This window comes from Protopterus annectens, chromosome 8.part0 (genome assembly GCF_019279795.1).
Source record: "Protopterus annectens isolate FY-2018-M chromosome 8.part0, PAN1.0, whole genome shotgun sequence".
Lineage (NCBI taxonomy): Eukaryota > Metazoa > Chordata > Ceratodontiformes > Protopteridae > Protopterus > Protopterus annectens.
In genome coordinates this window covers 840,066,817-840,094,430 of record NC_056741.1, presented here as the reverse complement: position 1 = coordinate 840,094,430, position 27,614 = coordinate 840,066,817, and the positions used below count along the sequence as shown (strand labels likewise).

At 42.8% G+C, this 27,614-nt stretch overlaps 1 pseudogene; it reads left to right on the top strand.

Moving 5' to 3' along the window:
- Window positions 1-838: 838 nt before the first annotated feature.
- Window positions 839-27,614, top strand: part of LOC122808353 — a 156,432-nt pseudogene continuing 129,656 nt past the window's right edge.

Below are 27,614 nucleotides of genomic sequence, written 5' to 3'. Positions count from 1 at the left end.
AATAAGGGTATTTCATCCAGGAACAAGGAGGTCAAACATCCCTGTACTCCTCCCTTATCAGACCCATTATTGAGTACAATGCCCCCTTTGGCATATACCTTGCCAAGCACATGCAGCAGTTGGAGAGACAACAGAGGTTCCTGACCAGGAAAATCTGGGGTCTCAAACACCTGTCCTATACAGATAGGCTAAAATCCCTATCCCTCTACTCAGTCTTATACAGACTGCTCAGAGGTGACCTGTGTCTGGCATACAAGGCCATTTCAGACCCAGCCTTGATGGAGTTCCTGCATACTCATAGCAAACAAACCACATGCATATATGGAACCATAGAAGCCCTTACGGACAATATCACTTGCATGCAATTGTAACAGGCCAGCAATGTTAGTGTCCCCACAGGGAGCCTGGCTACAAACACATAGCACAAAATATGGTACAATATGATAAATGTCCCAATGGTAGTTGAGCTGTAGCCATACCTATTGAGTTGTGTGAACATTTTGTTGTTGCAGATATAGTGGAGGGGGGGAGGACGATGACAGAGATATGCATTAAGAACTATGGTAACCTTGCTGTATGAGTTGCTCAGACCTGTTTCCATTTGTATGTCTTTCAGGCAAGATGTCACATGGCAGGTTACCTGTGTATTTAGCGCACAAAAATGAAGTCATCATCAACCACCTCATACCGCACTACCAGGTGCTGTTTTGAAGCACAGCCCATTAACAGCATTAGCAGACCATCCTGTGGAATGATCTAGTCCACAGGGTCAGTGATGTCAGCCTGCATAACTGCAGTTATGAGTAGGTCGAGCATCATTACTGCGACTTGCTTTGCGATGCCCGCCGGCATACTGCTGCAGTCTGGTGGATCACCTTGCAATGGGGGGCATGCCATCCACCCCCCGATACGTGTTCAGGAGCTCCTCGCCAGCCTTGTGGCACCTGCCCGTTCACACATGCAACAACTAGCAGAGAACAAAGTGGAGGTGAGTGATACCCACACACCGGCTGAGGAGTGTGCAGATAAGGCCGCAGGGCACATCAGTAGACCACTGTTGCATATCCATCCACATCTGTACAAGTAGATCATGCATATGTGACATGACATATATATAGTCTGTTGCTGCGTAATAGTAATAAACAGATGTGTATAAGCTGTAGTATTGTGGACTTGTACTGTTGATGTACTGTAATGCTGCACCCACCGTGTACCAATGCCACAGCTGTGGCTACTGACATCATCTCTCACACTCTTATGTAGATCCCTCTGGTATACCACCAAGGCAACAGCCTGTAGCTGGTGAGTATGGTTTATGTTCATGCTTGCCAATACACCGGTCATGTAATGCCTATGGTATATTCCATGCACACATCTAACACACCTACCCATAATGCATGCCGTACATGTTCACATATTGTTGCTCTTAACTGCAGTGCATCACAGTGGTGACCATAATGGTGTATCTGAAGGGTATGTCAAGACACCTGCAATATAACTAACATCCTGTCATTGCAAAATGTGTCCACAGGGATGAGCATAATGGTGGGACAAATGACCTACAGTAGGGACATGTGTGAAACATCACCCTTATAAAGTGCTACAAAAGTGTATATACCAGTATTACAGTGACAACTCTTACAGATCTACACTACAGCATATCATAATACAGCAGTCCACAAGCCTTAAAACTTGCAATGTGGTCCCAACATGAGCAATGAGTGTGTAATATGGAATTGTAGGTTAGGGCAGCAAATATGGGAAATACATAACTTCACAAACACTGGAAGCATATGTGTGCACACACTCCAGATAAAATATAGTGGAAGCAGCTGTCGAGGTACTGATTGCATGCATTTGTCATGGATATGCACCATTCAGCAAGTAAACATCCCAATGTCACACCATGTGTTGGTCTGCTGTCCAAGACATTTTGCCATCAAATGTGCATGCTTACCTGCAACAGAGGCAGGCATGACTTGCACACATCTTAGATGACATGGCTGGGGCCCATACCCAGCAGGTAGCACACATGAGCTGGACATGTAGCCATACCTCACCATTGCATATGCCATGGCAAACTGTGCATACAGTCATTAATGTGGCAAGGATTTATGGCACAGGATTGATGTATGAAATAAACAGATGGCCATCCAAGACAAATGATGTCACATGTAGCAAACTGGTCATGCGGGCTGCCTAGTAACATGCCACAACACTGAGGGGGGGGGGTTTACAGGAATGTCTAGCAAGTACTGGCTGTGCATGTTCCATGTCAGCAATTGCCTGAACTCTGCAAGCGTGTGGCCTGTGGGTTAGGGTAATCAGATGTGACAGTTGTACCACAGGAAACATCAGCCAGACCTCTCTAAAGGTAGTGTATGCATAACAGAAGAGGTTCCCAAAAGTCATATGTTGCAATGTGTACTGGTGTACCATGACCATCTTGGAAACCTACAGACAGTATCATGTAAGATACATGTGCTGCACAACCAATGCCTCACCCCACCTCAGGTCCACCATCCCCATCTGTACTGTGCCGGTGCCAGTGTACATTTGTATGTTTGCCATTCATTAGCTGGGACTAGGCTGATACACATGGTGTTTAGTGTTTGGGACACTGCAAACTGACATGTGTAGGCCATAGTTGTCAAGCATCTGCAAAAAGGCTGAAGGTGGGGCGGGGGTGTCATGATACACAAGTGCACTGCAGCAGGGATCCTAAGGGTGCTATGAATGGCTGTGTCTGCACACAGTCAGGTTCAGGAACTATGGCTGATGTAACCCTGACTCCACAGCCATAGTGACGGCAGTGTGTGAACTCCAAGGGATGTGCACATGAGTTGACCTTGCAATCATGCAGGGTTGGGAGACGTGTAGGGCAGACTGACCATATATGACAAATGATGATGACCCCATGCTAGTATACCCTGCCAGGAATAGTGACTGCTGTAGTACACATAACAATAGGTGCAACATACGATCATAAGGGCATGCACACATATGCACCCACGGAGTGTATGCATCGCTGTCAGCATCTGCACACCTAACACATTTGTTAGACACTGCATTTGAATGTACAGGACATATGTCACATGGCATATCAAGGAAGAGTGCGTCATATCAATAAGGGTGTGTACACTCCCCATAGCCACGATAAGGTTTAACGGTTGTCAGTGTTATAGTATTGTATTGGTCATACATGCACCACTAATGTTGAGATCTGTAAATCAGAAATCAGGCATTCACAAACGACATATGTCCACATATCAACCAAGGTATGTGTCAGACAAACACATAGGGGCTGTGAGCATTAGAGCAGACATGATTGACACATTAATACACATTTAGCAATGGTGTGTGCACCTGTGAGGTATGGTGCACAGTACATTGCAGGGTGCAGAACAGCTGCACAGCAATAACTGTGTACATGGGTGCAGTGTTTTCCAGGGGAAAGGGCATCACCTACTAACACAGCCCATGCATCACACACATGTATAAGGTTGCTAGCATGGAATGACTATAGCTGCACTGCATGCTGTTGAGTACCATATGTTATGTATGTTGACAGATGGGTAATGGGGTCTGTGTGTACTATCTTTGTGCAACCTCACCTGTAGGTAGGTGTGTGTGTGTGGAGGGGGTTATTTTGACTGTAAGTGCAATCTGGTGGAGTGGAGGGGGGGTTGATGCATGTAGGATGTGTGTGCATGTGTGTGTTTGTGTGGGTGTCATGTATGCACATGTATGATTGTGGGGTTGTTCATACTTCAGTACCTCCCTTTGGAATCGTGCAGTACATGGACATGGACTGACACATGAGACACCAGGAATACCTGTCTGATGTGTAATCACAGGACAGGTGATAGTATAATAAGGTCTGTAGCATGCAACGTGCATTGGGAGGTAAACTAGACCCCAGGTTTACCATTAAAACTGCAATAAGCAGAAAGGTGAATGACTACCCACGTATGCAGCACTACAGATGCATTGGGGAATTACTAGACAGCACCAGGGAGTGTTATCCATATATTACTATTGTCCACATAATAAGTTGCTTGAGCAGCAGATCTTGCATCTACTGAGCAATAGTTACATATGACACTTCAGAGCGTGACATTACGGAGTGAACATAGTAGCCCCTAACATATGTGGGCCATGTTCACGATGCCCGGACATACCCAGGGTGGACAGCAGTGAGGCCTTGTAAAACCTACTCCAATCAAATCAAGGAGGTAATGGAGTAACAGGTCTTGTGTTGTGATCATTTGTCTAGGCATTTACAAGAATGATACGTTAATGAGTGTATGTTACCAAGTGTGAAGCAGGATGGGGAACTTATGTGAATAAACATGGGACTGTCTGTAAACTCAGGGACAGGTAGGTATTATGGTGGAATTACAGTGTGTGTGTGTGTGTGTGTGTGTGTGTGTGTGTGTGTGTGTGTGTGTGTGTGTGTGTGTACTGTTATGCAATGCCGTACAGGTCTAGGTGCATTTCTTGTTTTCCCCCTCAAAGGTGGTGAGGTGGGTCAGGGTCTCTCCTGCATGCGGTCTGATGTTGGTGTCCATACAGACACCAAAAATGATGATAGGACTGTTGAGGCACAGGCAATGTTGTCAGAAGCAGAAACTGCACCATCGTTTGACATCCCCGTGTTATCCACCCCAACTCCGAACACAGTCACAGTGCCTATAGATACCCCATCACCAGTGGCCATAGCAGAGGTACAATTGGAGTTTGGCAGTGCACAGGAGAGAGTGGTATCTATGCCTGCTGAGTCTGGACACAGTAGGCATAGCCAGATGTCCAGCAGGGCACCACATAGGCAGATGTACCAGGATGCTCATGGGAGGGCCGCTGGTCATCATGCCCCTTGTCGAAGTGCCACAACTGGTACCACCAGATGCATGTTACAGACTGTCATGGGGGTGCAGGCACTTATGGAACTGTACACATGACAGGGTCAGAGGCTGCAGAGGCCTGCTCTCTCATCTGTAAGTGACAACTTCCATGAATTTGCAGGTGCCCTCCATGATTATACAGAAGTCATGGATAGACGGTTGGGTGAGATGGTGGGCCTCATCGACCGTGGCTTGTCCGTGCTAGAACATGTGGGGGGAGTGGGGCGATGGCCACGTGGACGTAGGCCAGCAACACCAACAGCTGGCGACTGACGTGGATGTGCAAGACCACCAAGCTGCTCACGTAGTGGCAGTACCAGCCCCAGTACCCAGTACTGCAGGGGGGAGCTGTCCACACTACACCCCAGCAGACCACGTTCACATGGGCCAGGCCAGTCCCGGGAGGGACCTGGTTCCAGCAGACATATGTTATTATCAGGGGAGAGTAGCACATCGAGGCCTATAACTGGACATGCCCATGTAACCCCTGGCAGGCACAGTCCAAGGGTCCGTGGCCAGAAGCTGTGAACTTGGGAAAGTATCTCTGATCAATACTAGCAAGAAACTACGATCCCTCATAAAATCATCTAAGGCCAGCTTCGAAAGAAAATTTGCACAAGACGCTAAAGATAATCACAAGGCCTTCTTTAGTTATGTCAGGAACCTGGGTGGAAACTCCCAGATATGCTCTGAGTTAGTGCAAAATGACAAAAAATACACTGAACCCACAGACATTGCCAACATCTTGGCAGACAGGTTCAGTGCAAACCCCCCCCTTCCCCCCCAAAAGAGCAAATGTCTATCCCAACAGAGTGTAGCCTCCCTGACATCACAGATGCAATAGTGAGTGCTGCCCTCTCTAAAGCAAAAAACACAGCATCAATGGGACCGGACGGTGTCCCGGGCTGCGTCTTACACGAGCTCCAAGAAGAACTGAACCCTCACAAAGTCACTGTTCAATCTCAGCCTTACTACAGGATATGTATCTGAGGAATGGCGTACAGCAACAGTGGTCCCACTCCACAAAGGTGGTGCCACAACGGACCCTGGAAACTATCGCCCTATAAGCCTGACTAGCCTGGACTGCAAAGCTATGGAGCGTATCATCATGGAACTCATAAACAAAGACATTGGGAACCTCCAAACACTGGATCCTAACCAATTCGGCTTTGTTAAGGTCAGATCTTGCCTCTTGAACCTGGTCGACTTCTTTGAAACAGTCACAAAGGCCATAGATGAAGGGAAGGTAGTCCACACAGCCTACCTGGACCTAAATATCAACCCCTATGTCACAAGATGGGTTGCAAACTGGCTCAGGGATAGAAACCACATGGTCAGAATTGCAGGTGCCATGTCAGACTCTAAACCAGTTACAAGTGGCATCCCACAAGGCTCAGTCCTGGGACCTCTCTTGTTCGGTATATATTTCTCTGAGGTACAGGCTAACACGGGAGGACTATGGCTGACCAAGTTCACAGATGACTGCAAACTGGGTGCCATAATCTACTCACCAACTGACACAAGCATCCTCCAAAAGGGTCTCACAGAAATGGACAACTGGTGTCAGAGCCATGGCCTAAAGCTAAATGCCAAAAAGTGCATAGTCATCCCCTTTGGGAAAAATAAAGTTCCCACAAATTACCACATAGGTGGTAATCCATTATGTAAGGAAGAAGTAATTAGGGATTTGGGGACCCAAGTAGATAGCAATCTCTCCTTTGCCAAACTGGTTAGAAAGACCTTCTATATAGCCCACCTTATCACGAAAGGGTTCAAATCTAGATCAAGAGAGGTCATTGTGCCCCTCTACTCAGCACTCATCAGGCCCATAATTGAATACAATGCCCCATTTGGGATGTACCTTACCCGACACCTGCACCAACTGGAAAGACCCCAAAAGTACCTCAAGAGGATCAAGGCACTCAAACAGATGCCCTACGCAGTTAGGCTAAAGAAACTCCAGTATCTGTGCCTGACGTATAAAGCCATGTCCAACCCAGAATTAATGGATATGCTCCACCTCAGGAAATCCAAATCCCTTAGAGCTACACTCTCCAGGGACATAAACCTCAGCACAGAAATAAATAGGACATGCTGGAGGGACAGATTCATATCCCAGAGGCTCCCCACACTCTGGAACAAAATCCCAGTCCATGTTAGGCAGAGCCTCTCAATGACCCTCATCAAGAGGGATCTTGACGAGTGGATGGGAGATTGTAAGTTTACCCCTGGGATCTCTTCTGTGTCCCTACTTGACAGAGGCATGGTAAACTAACCTTAAAAGGCCTATCTTCTGTGACCTACTATACAGAGGCACAGTCAACTAATTTAAAAGGGTGGCAAAAGCCAAACTATATATATATATATATATATATATATATATATATATATATATATATATATATATATATATATATATATATATATATATATATACACACACACACACACACACACACACACACACACACACACACACACACACACACACACACACACACACATATATATGTTTACCATATGTCCAGAACATGGAGTAGAGACCTACCTCTGCAACAACAGCCTCAACCTCTTAGTGCAAGGGGATGTCATGTATGTATTGCAGGTATATATCTAGACTGTTGCTACTGTAACAGGGTTTGTCTTAACACAAATGTGTGTGGGAGGTGACATCTACTATTGACAGGTACGCCATCTGTTACTGACAGACATCTTAAGGACATCATAGTACAGTACCACTGATAGCACAGTAATGATCCTGTGGACTACAGCAGAGATATGACCAATATATGTGGACAGTCTCGCACTCTCTGCTCAGTCCAGTGGTATACATAGATACCCTTTGTGCGAGACATGTGGACCAAGCCTGACAATGTGGATGTTAATAGCCATGTAAATGGGTATATCAAGTAAATACTGGACTACATTTGCCCACACAGTTTATGTATTCACACATGCCTATCTGTCCTGACACATAATTAGTGGTGCAGAGGTCACATGGCACATACTAAAATCTCTCTCACTTGATCCTCTTTCATTAACATGGTTTACATCCTACCTAGAAGACCGCCAAAAAGCAGTTCTTTGTAAAAATGCACTATCCAACCTCCTCCCTATCTTTCTAGCAGTACCTCAAGGCTCTATCTTAGGCCCTCTTCTATTTTCCATCTTTATTAACGACCTCCAAGTAGCTATCCCACATACAACCTGCATACAATATGCAGACAATTCTACTATTATCTGCACTGCTAAGTCACAAACTGAACTACAGTCAATCACTCAAAAAGCTTTTACCACTGTTGAATAATGGTTCTCTAATCGCTGCCTACTCCTTAATCCTAAGAAAACCAAATTACTGTTATTCTCACCTTCCTGCAGATCTACCCCACTAAACTTCACTATTTCTGCCATGGATAGCACTCTCATCTCTCCTGACTCAAAAACCAAACTATTAGGTATTACTATTGACAATAATCTCACCTTTGACACTCACATCAATAACACAATAAAATTAGTTAATAAAAACATTGGATCCCTTTATAGAATAAAACCCTTCCTTTCACCTGAAGCAAGGACCACCTTAGCCAGATCACACCTGATTTCTACCCTTCTATATGCTTCCCCCATATATACTAATCTCTCCAAAAACAACCTCAATAAATTAGCAACATCTTTCCATAATATTGCTCGATTTGCCACAGGAAACCCTTACAAAACCCACCACTGTCTCAACCTAAGAAATCTTGGATGGCTTGAATTTCAGAACCTGCTTACACTGCAACAACTCATAATAGCTCATAAGATCCTATACCAACCAACCAAAACACCTATACTCTCTAGCATCATCTCACCATACAATAACCTGAAACATTTACGCTCTTCCAACAAACTATGGATAAATATAACCACACCCAATAATTCTGCAGGTGACTGTATCTTTTCCAACTCAATTGTCAAAATATGGAATAAACTTCCCTCAGAAATCCTTTCTTTGTCCTCTCTTCTGCTTTTTAAAACACAGCTAAAAATTTATCTCAACAAACACTGGCTATGCTCTTGCACTAACCCTGATTAACTCTTTTTCCACCCCCCTTACCTTTTTCTTCCACCAAAATTCCTATAATCTATGCCTCTCATTAACATGGATGTACTTCACTGTGTGTTGCAAAAAAAAAAAAAAAAAGTGTATTTTTCCACTTTATATGATTAGTGTATTTTCTATGTATTTGAATATTTTCATGTACTACCTCTTTTCAATTGCCCTGTCTTTAGCATTAATGATGCTGTACATATCTTTGTCTTTGTCTTGTTCTATTATACTTAACTTTGTGGAGCTTTTCTCCCTGGGCCTCTACTGAAAATGGACATATATCCAGCTAGACTAGCCCGGTCATGAAATGTAAAATAAAATAAATAAATAAAAATAAAATAAATAAAATAAATCAGAAGGCATGCTTCAGCAGGCCAATGGGAGGGGTAGTGAGTGTAAATGGGGTCAAAATCATTATACTCCACACACACAGATACAGGTTGCCAGTACTGACATAAATGGGTGCATTGCTTCACAGATGTGTAGTGGTTGAATGTGCCAGAAGGCTGTACAAGGCTAGGTAAAGGGTATACCTTGGCATCAGGCCACAAGAAAATGTCTGCAGTGTGGCTCAGGGGTGTAGTATCTGGATTGGCCCACACAGGTGGCTATTGTATTCACCATCCAGTCATCTGGGTTAGTATTGTGGGTGGCCAGTGCTGTGCAATGCTTGCCATGTATGTGTTCTATAGTCCATGACATGAACGGTCTCTGGGATGTGCACATGTCCCACATGCATGTTCTGTGACATGTGGAAGTGTACCTGAGGTGTCTGGGGCATGTTGTCTACACAGATTGTTATCGTCAGACGTGCCATTCCTGGTCCTGTGAGGTGGGAACTGGCAATGGACACCAGGTTGACCCTGCACCTACACTGACAGCATGATACAGGTATTCCCTGGTGTCAGTGGCATCTGTCCGTACAGAGCATGTGTTTAAGGCATGGTATGTCCTTTGTGGGTTACATTTGATGGCACTACAGTTGTGCAGGCGTCCAGTGGGGAACGTAGTGAAGGAGCAATGTATGCAATTATGTGCCTATTGTAGTGATGGGACAGGATGTCATGCCTTCTGTAGTCCGCTGCAGTCACATCATGGTTACTATCTGTGGGAAATATTCAGGGAAGTACCAACAAAGTGGTTGTTGCCTAGCCAAGTGCGTTTGTGTATGACACATGGGTTGATAGTGTTCTCTGGGTAATACAAGGGTTGCCTAAATTGTTCACCAGCCCTTTATATCAAATGTAGGGGTATGGATTGTCAACCACAGCCTCTCTGCTGTTTGACATCTGTTATCCTTGTAAGGTGGACATTGTGACATATAGTAGGCCCACTATATAAGAAATTTGCAAAACCCGCTCCACAATGAGTCCATTTGTTACACACTCACAGCCAACTCCACAGAGGATACAAATGACAAACACAGACACACACACACACACACACACACACACCACATCTCACAGTTGCTATGTCTGCAATTGGAACTCCTACCTAACTAGTACATCACACTACAGCATTACGCAGTTATAGCATACACCACGGACATTACTGGGCTATTCTTTCCCCAAAGGTGTATTCTAATGTGAATGACATCAGCAGGCTTGCCAAAGAAGGGCAATGGAGGTTGTAGTAACTGCGAATGGCCTCAAAAGCATTGCTCTTTACACAAACACCCACACTTGCCATGTCCGGGTATAGAACCCTGGCACCCACCCTTCACAGAATGCACACACACTCACGCACCTACCAGCATGTGTTTAAAGTTCACTTGAAGTTCACTCCAGCTAAGAACCAAACCATGCTACTACTAATCTATGAACCTATGTGCCACAGTGGCGAGAAAGTTCTTCTACATTGTGCAACTTATAAGTAAGGGCAAGGCATCCAGATCTAAGGAGATCATAGCCTCGCCATACTCAGCTCTCATTAGACCAATAATAGAGTACAATGCATCCTTTGGCATCTACCAACAGCTAGACTGGCCACAGAAGTTACTCACTAAAAGAATACAGGGTGTAAATAACATGTCCTATGTGGACCGCATCAAAGCCCTGTCCCTGTACAGAGTCTCTTACAGGTTACTGAGAGGTCATCTATGCCTACTCTACAAGGCATTCTCCCATCCAGTCCTGACTAATCCTATACATTCAACAAACAGCATTGGAATTACATGATCTAAGGATCTAAACTTCATCTGTGACATAAGCAAGACATGTTGGAGGAACAGATATGCCTCTACAAGACTACCCCTTTGGTGGAACACTCTTCCCACTTCCCATTCATGCCAAACACAGATGTTCCCCAATCCTATTCAAATGCAATTTGGACCAATAGAAGGGAAACTGTAAATTCAGCCATGGCTTGTCACCTGTCGACTTTACGGACAGGAGCAGCTTGCATTTGCCCTAAGGCACAGACATATACCAAAGTCGTTCTAGTCCTACGACACTGATAATTATAAAAATTGGGGCATGAATGGCTAGACTTAAAAAGGTTGTTTGGCTATTAGCTAAGTAACTTCCTATGATCCATAGAGTTTTTTTTTTCTTACAATGACTTGCAAACACAATGAAAGTTGTGAAACAAGAACATGTTAGAATCCAGAAATACATATAATAACCAAAATCAGTTATAGTGGAATGTAAGAAAAGGTAGAAGTCTGATTAGCAGCAAGCTTCTCTGTAAATAAGATACACCTCAATGGAAAGATTACTTGGGCGAAGACATGCTTGTGTGACTACATTCTAGGTAGCTGTATGGAGTGCATCCACATTACATTTATGCAATGTCATACTATTTACTTTCGAGTCAGGTAATATAGGTCATATAGGCATAAAACGTACAAATATATGTTTAATTCAGAACTTATATTGTCCTGGGATTTCCAGAGATGTAACAGGGTACTGCAGGACCTGTGAGCAGTGCCAAAAGGTAGGCAAGGCAGGAGGCAAGGTGAAAGCTCTTTTGATGTCTTTGATTGTGACTAAGGAGCCATTTCAGAGGGTAGCTATGGATATTGTGGAGACACTGAGTACCCCAAGTTCCACAGGGAAAAAGTATATCCTAGTGGCAGTAGATTACGCTATCGGGTAGACTTAGGCAGTGGCTCTGTCCTCCATTGACGCCGAAAAGGTGGCAAATGCTTTGTTAGAGATTTTCAGCAGTGTAGGTTTCCCAAAGGAAATACTGACTGATAGAAGTGCCAATTTCATGTCAGACCAACTCGCTTGTCTGTGGAAGTACTGTGGGGTGAAGCACCTAAACACCACCCCCTACCATATGATGAAGGATAGTGAATGATTGTAAGTAATGCTGAATAATAATAATAATAATAATAATAATAATAATAATAATAATAATAATAATTATTATTATTATTAATGATAAAAGTGGATGATAACCTTTACGTTTGCAGATTACTGTAGGCTAGGAGCACTCACTGAATCTTCAAAATGATTTGGACAGCCTGCAGGGAGATTGGTCTCAGATAAATAAGTAGGTGTCAAAACCACAGTCTAAAATTAGATACTAAAAAATGCATTACTGTATCTTTTATGAAGTGATCTACTCCTGGGAACTACCACACTGACAACATGCCCCTAAGACATTTGCCCAGTTGTTCATGGTTAGGGAACTTATGTGGACAGTGACTTAACTTTTGAAAAACATGTGTCTGTTGTTGTAAGAAAGTCCTTCTCTATTGCACAGATTATAAACAAACAAAGGGATTGTGCCTAGATCTAGAGATGTCACTAACTCCCTGTACTCAGTTTCCACTTGGGCCAATTATTGCACATAATCTCCCCTTTGGCATGTATCTGTTCAGATACATACAACAATTTGAGCTCCCACAAAGATACCTTACTGAAAGGATACAAGGCCTAAACAGGTCCTTCATGGACCGACTGAAACCCCTGTCAATATACTTGGTAACCTACAGATTCCGAAGATGTGACCTGTGTCTGGCATACAAGGCCAACTCTGACCGATTGCTAATGGATTTACTGCACATCACTAAGTCAAATGGCATCACAAATACTTTGCCTAGGCATCTAAACCTCTTCTGAAACATTAATAGAACAGTTTGGAGGGACAGGCATACTTCACAGATGATATTGCTCGTGTGAACAGATTCCCCATCCACATAAAACAAAGTTCATCACTGTACATTTCCAACTGCAACTTAGACATATGGATGGAAAACAAACATTTTACCCCAAAACTGCTCCATGCACTACAAATGGGCAGATGCAGCTACTAAATGCTTTATGTTAGGTGTGGGCCCATTCAAATTATCTATGGTATAATCCCAGTTATTCTCATTAGGGAGCATATGTAATTATCAACCATGAGACAGGTAAGACCAATCTATAAACCAAGTGGGATATATTATTTCAAACACAAAAATGGAAATTAACTAAATCAAATGACCTGCAAGAGCAGCTGGCCTAGTACTTACCTTACCTATGAGCCTATAATCTTAGATTTCACATGCACATACAAAAATGCATAACAGACTCACCAAAAACGTGCAATGCTTTACAGATCCAAAAACTCTTACTGACCCAACTAAAGCTACATTCTCCACTACTTAACACCTCCTGTGAGTAGTTTATGGAGCACTCATTCCTATTAACTTCCAGGCAGCATAAAAAGCAAAATTTGATCAAGAGTATAATAAAGTGGCTAAATTATCAGCAAATGCCCCTTTCAGAACCCACTTCTGTAGGGCACTGAAAGCCTAAATTGATTAGAAGTAACTCATCAACTAATGTATACAGAGCTTTTACTGACCTACAACATTAGCCTGCAATCATCTGCTTGGCTAGCAATAAATAATGTTCTACATAACTATGTTTGAACTCCATTATTATGATTCAGTGAGGATAACCTTCTCTGTCCACAACCTTATCAAATCTGCAGGCCATGAGCTATATTTATACCATCTTACTAAGGCCTGGGACTCCTTACACATGTGCATCAGATCAATACCCTCCCTCCAGTCCTTCAAAACCATTCAGAAATAGTTCTTAGCCAAAATCTGTTTTGGCTTTTGCCCAATCTCAGGATAATGATATTCCTAAATATGAACAAGTTCTTAATCATACCTCACACCTCCTGACTTGCCCTTTACACTCACTTCCGAACTTTATCTAGAAGAAAATGGACACCTATCCAGTTAGACTTTCCTGGTACACGTCAGTAAACAAATATCATGTTTGACCTTGTCCTTACAAATGTTTCCTTTGCCTACACCCCACTAACATAATACAATACAATATGATATACAACTTGTGATTGCAAAAACTAACCAACTGTAATCCAAGAAAAAATGACACCCAGATAATCAAATCTGTGGAAATAATTGGCCATCCACACCACAAGAAAAATCATCAGACTGAAAAAATATGTAAGCAATATTACTGGTCAATAACTACTTCATAATGCTCAACTGTCCTTGATTTTGCATCATATTATTACTTTTCTTATACAATGCTTTGGTTTTCTGATAAATCACTGAAGACTACAGTCATTACATAATGTCAGACATTACAGTTTCATACTTCTTAGTCTTTAGGAAATCCATGTTCAAAACCCGGTTGTTCTCCTACTAACATGAGTTAGAGTAATATTTAAAAGTTATACATGATTTTGCACTTGTAAAGACTCTGTTGGTCATTAGTCTAGTATAAACCTATGAATCTACTAGTTATGCACCAAACATGGCACAACTATGCACCAAGTGCATCATTCATACTTATTTCTTCCTACAGCATATATTCCAAATTCAAGATTTGACATAACAATGAAAGAAAATCTTATACATAAAAATGTACAACTGTCATCATGTACCAGAATGTCTCACTGGAGCCATGTTATTGTGTCAAGTAGACTGTTGTTTCAATTGAGCCAGCAGGAAAACCTACCCAGTATCTGACCAATAAAACATGGCCATACTCACTCTCAAATACAACACCAAGAGGTGAAATGACAACTCTGGTTTCACGTTCCCTCACCAAAACTAATTATCGTGTCACTCCACGGCAAGTACAAATATGACACAGTCATTGTCCATGCTGGTGTGAACAACCTGAGACGTACCTCCCTGGACTACATGAAAAGAGACATAGAGGAGCTCTCTGATTATGTAGCCCAGGCAGGTATGACCCTGACCCTGAGCAGTATCCTTCCTTCACCAAGAATGATGCCACAATATAGAGACAAGATGATCAGCTTTAACAATTGGCTTAATGTCTGGTGTCATTCAAAGGGGATCCAGTGTCTGTCTGCCTGGGATGACATGCTTGACAAGCCACGCTGCTTCGCAAGGGATGGCTTGCACCTGTCACCCCTGGGATTCCAGTTATTGGCTAAGGCTCTTGCCACCCCCATAGTGCCTTTTTTAGGCAAGGCTCAAATTCTAAACCTACCACCCTAGAAAACAAAAATGGGAAGAAACTGAGGGTAATGCTGCTCAATGCCAGAAGTCTAAATCTCAAAATGCACGCACTCGAGACCCTTCTCAGTATGGAGAACATCGATGTCTGTGCTGTAACTGAAACCTGGTTCAAGGCTCCTGAGAGCACCCCGGCACTATTAGGTTTTACCTCATATCATGCGTTCTGGCCCCAAAACCCGGACCACACCACAAAAGGAGGGGGTGTATCCATATTCATAAAGGATACCCACACCTCCAGTTTGGTGGCAACGCACGAAGCTTCGGAAACCAATCAGGTGCAACTAACCATAGGCAAAACTGCTCTACAAATTGTAGCATGCTACAGGCCACCCTCCCAAACTCAGGAACCCCACACAGCCTTCCTGAAGACACTGGAGGGTATAAATGTATCTCTGAACACCATCATATTGAGTGACTTCAACTAACCGAATATAGACTGGGAACATTACTCAAGCCCTAACTTTCTAGCCCAACGGTTCCTGGAGTTCATAAATTCAAATGCCATGGAACAGCTAGTCACTGTTCCCGCGAGAGGAGAAAATATACTAGATCTCATTATCACAAACATGGGGACAAAATGCTCCACACCGGAAGTATATCCCTCATTGGTGAGATCTGATCATAAACTAATCTCACTGGAAATCCACATCCCGCCCCCACCCCAAACAAAAAGGACCACAGTGAAGAACTTCTCTAAAGCAAACTTCACACTACTCAAGACTGGTTTGGTATCCTTCAAGGCCCCTGAGTCAGTGGAAACCACAACCCAAGCTGCGGAAGCCCTTACAAATGCCTTCTATGAACACCTCTAGGACTGCATGGATCAGGCAATCCCAAATAAAACCAAGACTGTTTCCACAAAGGGCAAACATCCAGTCTGGTGGACCCCAGCCATTAACAAACTTTACAATAAGAGGAGAAAGCTATTACATGATAGAACAAAATCCATAAAAGGGAAGTCACCCCTGATCATTATTAGTAAAAAAATATGAGCACTCATAAAATCAACTAAGGCCAATTTTGAGAGAAAAATTGCCATGGATTCAAAGGACAATTATAAGGCCTTTTTCGGCTATGTTAGGAACCTGGGTGGAAACTCCCAGATATGCTCACAATTAGTCCAAAAAAATCACTGAACCCACAGACATTGCCAACATACTGGCAGACAGGTTCAGTGCAAACTTCACCCCCCCTCTCCCCCCCTAAAGGAGAGATAACTATCCCAGAGGAGTGTAGCCTCCCAGACATCTCAAATGCGCAGGTGAAAGCTGCTCTCTCTAAAGCTAAAAACACAGCATCAATGGGACCGGATGGTGTCCCCGGCTGTGTGCTACACGAGCTAAATGAGGAATTAAACCCGCACATAAGGCAGCTGTTTAATCTCAGCCTTACCACAGGATACGTGCCCAAGGAGTGGCGTACGGCAACTGTGGTCCCACTCCACAAAGGCGGTGCCTCTACGGACCCTGGTAATTACCGCCCCATAAGCTTAACAAGTCTAGTCTGCAAAGCTATGGAGAGGATCATAGTGGAGCTCATAAACAAAGATATAGGGGACTTGCAGACATTGGACCCGACCCAGTTTGGCTTCATCAAGGGCAGATCATGACTTGTGAACTTGGTCGACTTCTTCGAAACAGTCACCAAGGCCATTGATGAGGGAAAGACAGTCCATACAGCCTACCTTGACCTTGCAAAGGCTTTCGACACAATACCCCACTTGGGTATTGTAGAAAAACTTACCAGCTTAAATGTAAACCCATATGTCACAAGATGGGTTGCAAACTGGCTTAAGGACAGAACCCACAGGGTTAGAGTTGCTGGCGCTATGTCAGACTCCAAGCCGGTCACAAATGGTGTCCCACAGGGCTCGGTCCTTGGCCCCCTATTGTTCGGCATCTACTTCTCAGAAGTACAGGCCAACATGGGAGGACTTTGGCTGACAAAGTTTGCAGATGACTGCAAACTGTGCGCCATAGTGGAAAGTGCATCGGACACGGATATCCTTCAGAAGGGACTCACGGAAACAGATAGCTGGTGCCAGAGCCATGGCCTGAAGTTAAACACCAAAAATGTATAGTCATACCCTTCGGGAAAAACAAGGTAACCCCAAGCTACCATATAGGTGGCAATCCACTAAGCACAGAAGAGGTTATCAGGGACCTGGGGACCCAGGTTGACAGTGGCCTTTCTTTTGACACTCACGTTGCTAAAGTGGTTAGAAAGACCTTCTACATTGCCCACCTGATCATGAAGGGATTCACATCCAGATCTAGTGAGGTCATTGTTCCCTGTACTCTTCACTTATCAGACCAATGATCGAGTACAATGCCCCATTCGGGATGTATCTCACCCGACATCTGCAGCAATTGGAGAGACCCCAAAAGTTCCTCACCAAAAGGATAAAGGGACTCCAAAATCTGTCATATGCTGCCAGATTGAAGAAACTCCAGCTCTATTCAGTCGCATACCGTCTGCTCAGAGGTGACATGTGCCTGATATACAAGGCCATGTCCAACCCGGAATTAATGGACATGCTCCACCTCAAAAAATCCAAATCCACCAAAACCACTAGAGCAAGCGACTTAAACCTTAGCACGGATATAAATAGGATGTGCTGGAGGGATAGATTTATCACTCAGAGACTCCCTATGCTGTGGAATAAAATCCCGGTCCATGTGAGGCAGAGCACCTCGCTGGCTCTGTTCAAGAGAAATCTTGACCTGTGGATGGGAGATCGTAGGTTTACCCCGGGAATCCTCTCTGTGTCACTGCTGGACAGAGGCACAACAAACTAATGGGCACAGTATTTTTTCATATAAGGGGTGGCGTAAGCCACAAAACTTTGGGCTAGGCTTATAAATGCCTTAGGGCAGATAGCCTAGTATAAACCTATGAACCTATAAACTTATAACTATCTGCAAAAGGAAAGCACAATAAATATTGTATAAAAAAAGATATCTAATAGGCCACACTAACACCTTAAAATGGACTGCATCTTATTAGTAGGCCTAAAATCCTGCAGAGGAAAACAAAATAAACATGGTAAACCTCCTAGAAAACCAGACTCCCGAGCAATCAGTGAAATAATAGTCAGTCAGCAATGGAGAGAACACTCCTCCATTAACACAAAGACACACTGAAATTACTGCACACTCAGAGTGCAGGAAAACTAGCAACCTGTAAAGAATTAAACCTATAATACAAAAATTTACACTATATAAACCATGCAACATGAAAACAAGAAGTACATCAAACACATGCTGCCCACTTAAATTTCTCCAGTAATGAAACCAAATACAAGATGTCATAAACAACACAGTTTAAATCAGAATCTCCCAAACTTTTTCACGTACCTGTAATATACTAGTGTGTAGTCTAAGTCCCATTAATTCTTCAAGCAGCCATCTCCTACAATGCTGACTGCTTCTCCAGATGACTCTACAGTACAGCTTAAACAGCAGAATATCACCATTTTCTATAAAACGTACTCCAAAATTAAAGTGACCTATAGCAAATTGTGACAGACATTTATAATCCCACTGTCACCAACCACAAAAAGTTAAATTCTGAAACAAACGGTATTAATTTAATAAAAAAAGGCTGCACTCACCACTTGTCCAAACTTCCCTTATAACTGCGAGTTCCACGACTAAGCAGAATTCTGTAGAAAGGACACATATATTGTTTCATAACACCACATACCCAGCCCCAAATAATTACACCAAGCCTTGTCTTTCCACATGCTGCACCTAGACAATATCTGACTTAACAACTTTGTAATGAATGCATGAATATATTACACTGGTAAACACATTCAGATACATACATTGAAATGCAGAAGACATTTGTAACCACTCTAGCACTTAAATGTCTCACTCAAAGAAATGTATGTCAATACCAAGCCAGAAACCAGTGCACTTAGCACCTCATCAAGTTTGATATGACTCTTTTCACCTCTGTTGGCACCCATTGTTTAGCTCAGTATGTCCAAGATCAAAAAACAAAGATGACTGTAGCAATGTTAGAATAATTAACATGCAAACCAATTGACTCAGGCTTCTCTTACCACAAACTGAAAATTATGTAACTATTTTGTTATATAATTAGTCAGTGTTTTAGCTAATGTAACAAATTTCAAGAAACTGCATTTTGGAGTGAAGATTGACATCCGCAGAAAATAATAAAGCTATGTGTACAGCTGTAAGAGCCCTATTTATAGGCTTGTAAACACAACTGGAACAGACGAGAAAACAAAATGTCAGTGAAAATCATGGGAACTTCATATTGCAGCTGTCCAAGAGGAGAGTTGAGAAACAGAGGTTGGCATCTGAGGTAACACATTCATTTATAAATCAGGACAGCAGAAATTGGTGTTGATAATGGCTCACCTGAATGCACTTAGGACAGACAGAATAGGATACAAGGACTGCCTGGGTCCACATGGCATGGTGCAGTAGGAATAAAGATGAAGAGGCCACTCTAGATTTCTGTCTGGCAAATTGCATCATAGTAGGTAACACATGGTTCAAAAAGGGATAGTGTCACAAAAAAGCATACAAGAGTGGCTATTGTGCATATCTGGTATACTTCCCCCTAGTAAGGAAAGGACAATGGGGTAGCATCATTGACTGCAAATTCACCCTAGTGAAACAGTAAGCCCACAGTAAAAAAACAATGGTTGCCACAATCAGATGCAAATAGTGGCTATAGAAGTCTTCCAATGTCAGAGACCAGGTTGAAAACCTAGAAGATGACTGAAGTGAAAGTACAACCGTTCTAAGAATTGCTTAGGGCTCTACCACCACAACAAGAAGAGGAAATAAGTGGAGTTGACGAGGACTGGAAGCACCTCAAAACAGCACACGTGAGGAATTCATAACAGGTATGCAACTGAGGCAATTATGGGAATCAGGTATGCAAGGAAAGCAGGCAGAAGAATGCACTAGTCATGTTTCCAGTGTTTTTCAGCCACTTCATTACTATAATGTTTGCATAATCCCCAGTGCAACAGTCCACATTACTGTGCCTTTCAGCATACAGTCTGTCTGGCATTACTATGTGTAAACCACTAATGAGATGTGCAGCTGTTTCCATTTCTGTTTTATAAAATCTACATTTGTCTGTTTCTCCCACATGTTCAATGGACTTTTGTAAACCAACATGTAAGTAGCCCAGTATCTGTGGCAGCCAGTATTAACCTTTCATCTTTTGGTATGAATTTGCCTCCCCTTAACCATTCCTGCTTCAGTCCAGAAGTTTTCTATACTTGCAACTATATTTATGCATTTTCCAAATTTCTTGCCTTCTCTCTTGGTTCTTCACCTTATATACTTTCTTTTTATTCTTGGCTTATTCAGCTGCTGCCTGATTTTTATCTACATCTGGTTTGATTTCAATTCCGACTTGATGCCAATATGCTTCTGTTAGACTAAGCAGAGAAGTCAGATTTATTCTTCTCATATTTCAAAACTTTCACTATGTTTGGGTCTTGTGAGGTCAGCAGATATGTATGCAGTCCCACAATTGCAGATCAATACATATAATCAATTTCAAGGAGGCCCATACCTCCTTTGCAACGGTGAATATATAATCACATTCTTGTCCCAAACTGATGTTTTCTTAGTGCTGTAGTTTTCCTGCTTTAAAGATTGTTTTTTGCACATTTATCAAGACCAAATGACATTGTTATATCATCAAAAAAAGTTTTGACAACTTTCAGTTGTGCTTTCAGTTCCTTATCGTATGAGCTATACCTTTTTAAATAATTGACAAAGGGAACATGACAAGTCTTTACACTGTTGTTTTCTAGGAGCCAAATTATAGCCATGGCCTAAGCTGTTAAGAACACAGCTTAAAGGGTTAAGGGCAAGACAGATCAGAAGTGGTGACAGAGTCACTCTAGAATATCCCCCTTCAAATTTGCCATCTATATTGCTCAAAACATGACCTCTCAGGCCCATTAGAATCTCTGTTCAATCATAGCCTCCATAGGCTTCATTTCTATGTAATGGAGGACTGTAACTGTCATACTACAACACAAAGGTGGACTATCAGCTGACCCAGTGAACTACAGACCCATAATTTTGTCTAATCTTACTTGCATTGTCATGGATAGTTATCATGGACCTGATGAAAAGATACATAGGAAGTCTTAAGAAAAGATAGACCTGTCCCTGTTTGATTTGATCAAAGGCAGCTAACACCTACTAAACCTGGTTAACGTCTTTGAGAAGGTCACTAGAGGCGTGGATTAGGGCAAAATCATGCATACTGCCTACCTAAACTTGCACAGGCATTTGACATGATACCTCACTTGGGTATTTTAGAGAAACTCATTAATGTAGACACAGATCCCTATGTCACCTGGATGGGTAGCCAAATGGCTCACATACAGTACACATTAAATTAAGGTGGGTGAATCCACCTCCAGAAATAGATGCCCACAGAGCTCATAGTGAGAACTTTCCGGTTTAGAATATACTTCTCTGAAGTAAAGGAAAATGTAAAGAGCCTTTGGCTGACCAGACTGAGTGACGACTGCAAGCTGGATACAATCAATGAATCTCCCGTAGATGTAAATATCCTTGAGAAGATTCTGACAGACAAATAACTGGGGTCAAACCATGGCCTAAAACTCACTGCACAAAAATGCATTATTAGACCCTTTGGGGAAATGATCACCCCTGCAAATTACAACACTGATAACTATCTCTTAAAATTAGAGTAGACCTGGTGATAAAGGACTTGGAAACTCTTATTAACAGTAATAAGATCATAGGAAGTTACTAGGCTAATGGCACAAGGGCCCTTACAAGCCTAGCCAAAATTTTACTCTTGTTGCCATGACTGGAGCATATTGCCCCTGTCCAAGAAGGGCACAGGTGGAACCCCCAGGGTGAATTTATGGTTACCCATCCAATCATCCTAAAGTTGTTGGAAGAGGACCAATGAGGTGCTGTGTTTGACATGAAATGGGATGGTCTATATTATGTCAAACTCACAGGAGTCCAAACGCTGTAATATTGAACCCAAATTTTCAAAATACGAAAATAGTGAAGCCATGGCACACCGTGCAAGTGGGCTTTTTTGTACCGGAACAGCAATTTTTTTTCCCTGGGGGAAAAAAAAAAAAAATATTGCTGTTCTGTGTTTTCGTAATTCTTGGGTTTCGAACTTGATGGTTCGATATTACAGTGTTTAAATTCCTGTGAGTTCAACGATGCAATATAGACCCGAAATGAGAGTTTATTCCAAAGGTGTGGTAACATCTGTGAGAAAAAAAATTGTCTCTGTATCAGCTTCTATTGATATCTCAACAGGTTTAGGTCTTTAGAGCAAGTAACCCACATGCCACGACATGCAGATGTGCAAAATTTCTGATAAAGCAGGGTCAGAGACCACCTTAAACACAAGGCAGAGATCGCCTCTGAGTAGTCTGTATGAAGTCAAATAAACAGACAGTGACGTCAGCTGATCTACATAGGATAGCTGCTGAAGACCTTGCATTTTCCTGGTGATGAACCATTGTGGTCCCTCCAGTCACTATAGGTGCTTTGAAAGGTACATACCAGAAGGGGAGTTGTACACAATTATTGGCCTAATGAGTGAAGAGTACAGAGAGGTGATAAGTTCTCTTTATCTTGAGGTAGTGATCAAAGAAAAGGTTGCTGTCAAACTGAGTGCCCAGATCTCTCACCACCGAGTGTGTACTTGTGGTAATTTGCAGGTACATCACTCTTTCCAAAAGGGATGGTGATACTTTTTTTGCATTGAGTTTGTTGCCTTGACTTTGGCATGAATCATTTGTTTGCGCAAGGCCTTCTTGAAGGATGCTGACATTATTTGGAGATTCACAGAAATAGGTTCCAAACAGTAAATGTCCTAGGACCAATCCCTGTGGAACACCACTGGTTACGTGTCTGCTGCCGGAAGTGTATTCCCCTATTTGGACTGTATGGGTTCTATCAGTGAGCCATTTTCCAGCCCACCTTACGATATAAGGGTTGATATCTATCTGGGTGAGTTTGTCAATGATGCTAAAGTGAGGGATACTGTCAAATGACTTGGTTAGGTCTAGGTATGCTACATGCATAGATTACCACTAGTCCAGGTCCCTGTGACTGTCTTGAAGTCCACCAGGTTTAGCAGGCATAATCTCCCCTTGACAAACACAAACTCCATATGATTTAGTGTTTGTAGATTGTCTATATCTTTGTTGATAAGGTCTATGATGATTTTTCTCCATGGCCTTGCAGATTAGGATAGTCAGACTAATAGGTCTGTAGTTCTTGTGGTCAGTAGAAGCACCACCATTGTGCAAGGTGATAACGGTGGTTGTTTTCCATTCAGCAGTGATGAAGTCACTGCTTAGACTGTGATTAAAGAGAGTATTCAATGGTGATGCCAATTCTTGTTTGAGCACATGTAGGATGCAGTCTGGGATGCTATCAGGTACCATAGATGCTGTGTTTTTGGCCTTGGCTAGAGAGGGCATTTACAAGCTGCTCTTTAGATTTACAAGAAAAAGGACATGTGGTGGGGATGTCATGAGGTACGTGTGGCAGGCAGAGAGAGTGAAGTATGTGTTACCATTAATGATCAGTGCAGTGCAAAACTGGGCCTTAGCTTTTAGGTTACAGATGTAACTGAAGAACACCTTATGATTGCCCTTAGTTGAGGAAGCTAACTTGGATTCATACTTTCACTTGGGGGACTTCACAAGACGTCTTATTTGCTTATTTGAGCTGAGGAGGGATTGTCTCCAGTTTAGAGCTTGCTCCTTCTTACTCTAGGGCAGCAATTTATTCCTCTTATTGTAAAGCCTGTTTATGACTGTTGTCCACCAGGCAGGTTTGCTTTTCCTTGATAAGCTTATTTTGGTCCCAACAGGTACTGCCAAGTCAACACAGTTATACAGCTGCTTGCATACAGCATTGGTGTAGAACTCAGCATAGTTACCGGTTCTGTCTGGGGGAGTGCAGTGTAGCTATTTATGTCATCTCCTAGGAGATTATAATCTGCTTTGGAGAAGTTTTATACTCTAGTTGCTGCTGGGGGGGGGCAGGTGTGAGGTTACTTCAAATGAGACTGATTTGTGGTCCGATCTCACCAAGGAGGAACTCACAGTGGGGTGCTACAGTGGTCTTCCATACTTGTAAGCACCAGATCCATGATACTGGCACCCCTAGTAGGGGTGATAGCCAGCTGGTCCAGGGTACTGGAGTTGACAGAGTTGAGGAACACTTTGGGCTGGTGAGTTTGAGCACGAGTCACATACCCAGTCAATGTTAGAGTAAATAAAGTCACCCAAAGCCAGGGTGTTTTGATGTATCTTGATAGACTCTAATTGATACAAATAGGTAAAGTGAGTGTCCTGATTCATGGAGGGATTTCTGTTGCTAGTAGCAATGACATGAATAGGTGTCCTACCAATAGTTAATTGAACATGAAGTCTCTCTGGGATGTCAAACTGTTTACCCAATCTGGAGGTGTATTTATCATTGATGAATATTGATAAACCTTCTCCTTTAGTTTTCTTACCTTCATATTGTGGTCTGAATGTGTGGAAGGAGGTGTAACATGGTATGGCTGGGGTGCTCTCCACAGTCTTGAACCAGGTCTCCATGACTGCACAAATATCTGCATCCTACAGGGTGAGGACTGTTTCCAGTGAGTGCAGTTTCATGTTAAAACTCTTGACGTTTATCAGCATGACCTTGATTTTTTTTGTTTGTTATTTCTAGTTAGGGAGTTTTATCCTTGTGACACTGCCTAAAACTGGCACTATGGGGGTGGCAAGAGCCTTAACCAACAGTCAAAATCCCAGGGGTGACAAATGAGGACCATCTCTGGCAAAGCATCGAGGCCTGTCGATCATGTCATCCGAGGCTGACCGATAATGGATCCCCTTATAATGACACCAAGTAAGCCAATTATTGAAGTCAGTCATTTTCTGTTTGTATTAAGGCATAATTCTAGGTGAAGGTAAAATGCTGCTTAAGGCTAGGGACATGCCTGCCTGAGACACACAGTCAGAGTCCTCAGTCATGTCTCTCCTCCTATAGTCCAGACAGGTATGTCTCAAGTTGTTCATATCAACATGGATTATGATGGACCTGTTGTTGAGAGACTTGGTTGCATGTGTGATATGCTGGATCCTGGCACCTGACAAACAGCTGACTGTGACCTTTTCCTTATCCAGCTTGGTAAGAGGGACATCTGTGTATCTCACAATGGAGTCACCTATGCCTAATATGTTTGGTTTAGTGTTCTGCCTTATAGGCTTGACAGGTGAGAGACTGGTGCATGAGCTATTGTGTGTATTGTATTCAGCATAGGAAGTATCTGTAGCATGCTTGTGTTTGGGAGGTCTCTGCTGTTTAGCTAAGTTTGTGGCTAGGACCTCCACATATGTAGATATGTGGGAAGTGATTTTGGGTGGAGGTGGTGATAAGGTGTGCATACAGACAACCCGCTTAGTGTCAGATATACTGATTGGCATGTGAGAGAGCATGGATTCAAGGTTTTTTAATGTAGTTGCAGTAGAGTGTTGTCTGTGTACATGAGGCAACTGCTACACTGCCTCAGGATGCCCATGTCGACCAAGCTGGCTGGAGAAACTGTGGGAAATTGTCTATCCATAGAGGTAGGTAAATTTATATCGTAAGAAACAGGAACAGGGCTGGAAAAAGACTCACACTCAGGAATAACTAGTGGGGGAGTGGTGTGTTAGTATGTAAGAGGATAGGCTAGGCTTAGTGCTATACTAGTCAGCACAGCCAGGCCACAGAAAAACGCTTGAGGCTGTTATCATAATGGGAGTGCTTACACAGCTTCACTAGCAGTGCCTTTTTGACAGCAAATGTGCTAAACATGAGGACCACACTAATGGGATACAGTTGTATCTAAGGGAAAAATTTTCAGAATTCTCTGTCTGGCTATGGAGCACAGTTGCATGGCAGTGCACGATGCTGCATGGTGTGCAAACAAGCAGAAACCCACTCAAATGTGCATCTTAACTCATTTCCTCCAGTACAGCCCTTTGGAGTGTGTACCTTTAACTCCCAGTGGGTGTGGCTTCAGCCATTAAAAATGACGTTATTACCTTAGAGTTCTAGCAGTCATTGACAGAGGTCATATAGCAGTACAGTTGTGTTTGCCATCATGTATGCTTCAAGATAAAATATTCTGATAACTTGTATGTAGCATGGTTTTGGAATTATTAATGCAAATATGAACAGGCAATATTTGACGTCTAGAGGCACAGTAGACAGTAACTGCAGAAACGCCTGGAGACGTCACTCGGCTGTAATGACTTAAATGGCAGAAGCTTAAAACCTAAAAGCTCAAAAGAACGAATGAGGTAATCTCTACTTTGATCACCAGATGCCATGGTGGTGAGAAAATGTTTCTATTTGGTGCAACTTATTAGTAAGGGCAAGGCATCCAGATCTAAGGAGATCATAGCCCTACTATACTCGGCTCTCATTAGCTCAATAATCAAGCACAATGCACCCTTCAGCATGCATATAAGGAGGCATTTGCCAGCAGCTATTGCTGCCACACAAGTTCCTCACTAAAAGAATACAGGGTGCAAATAACATGTCCTGTGTGGACAACATCAAAGCCCCATCCATGTACTGAGTCTCCTACGGACTAGTAAAAGGTGATCTATGTGTAATCTACAATACAAACCCATCCAGTCCTTATGAACCAGTTATACATTCAGTAAACAAACATCACTGCAATAACCTGATCTAAGGATCTAAACCTTGTCTGTGACATAAGCATAACATGTTGGAGGAACAAATGTCTTTCACAGGTTATTCTTCTCTGGAACAGACTCCCCTTCTTGTGGAACAGCACCCTTCTGTAATACTATTCAAATGCAATTTGGACCAAATAGAAGGGAAATTGCAAACTCACCCCTGGCTTGCCACCTGCGGCCTTTATGGAAAGGAGCAGCTTGTACATACTCTAATGCACAGACACAGACTGGACAGCTCCATGGAGTTACTCCAAGTTCAGATCACTGTGCATAAGGCCCCCATTCAAGTAATAGCTAGTTATAGATCCCCGTCCATGAATCATGTTGTGCACAAGGACTTGACCAAACTGGAGTCAATCCAAATACAGCTAAACACTGTCGTCATGG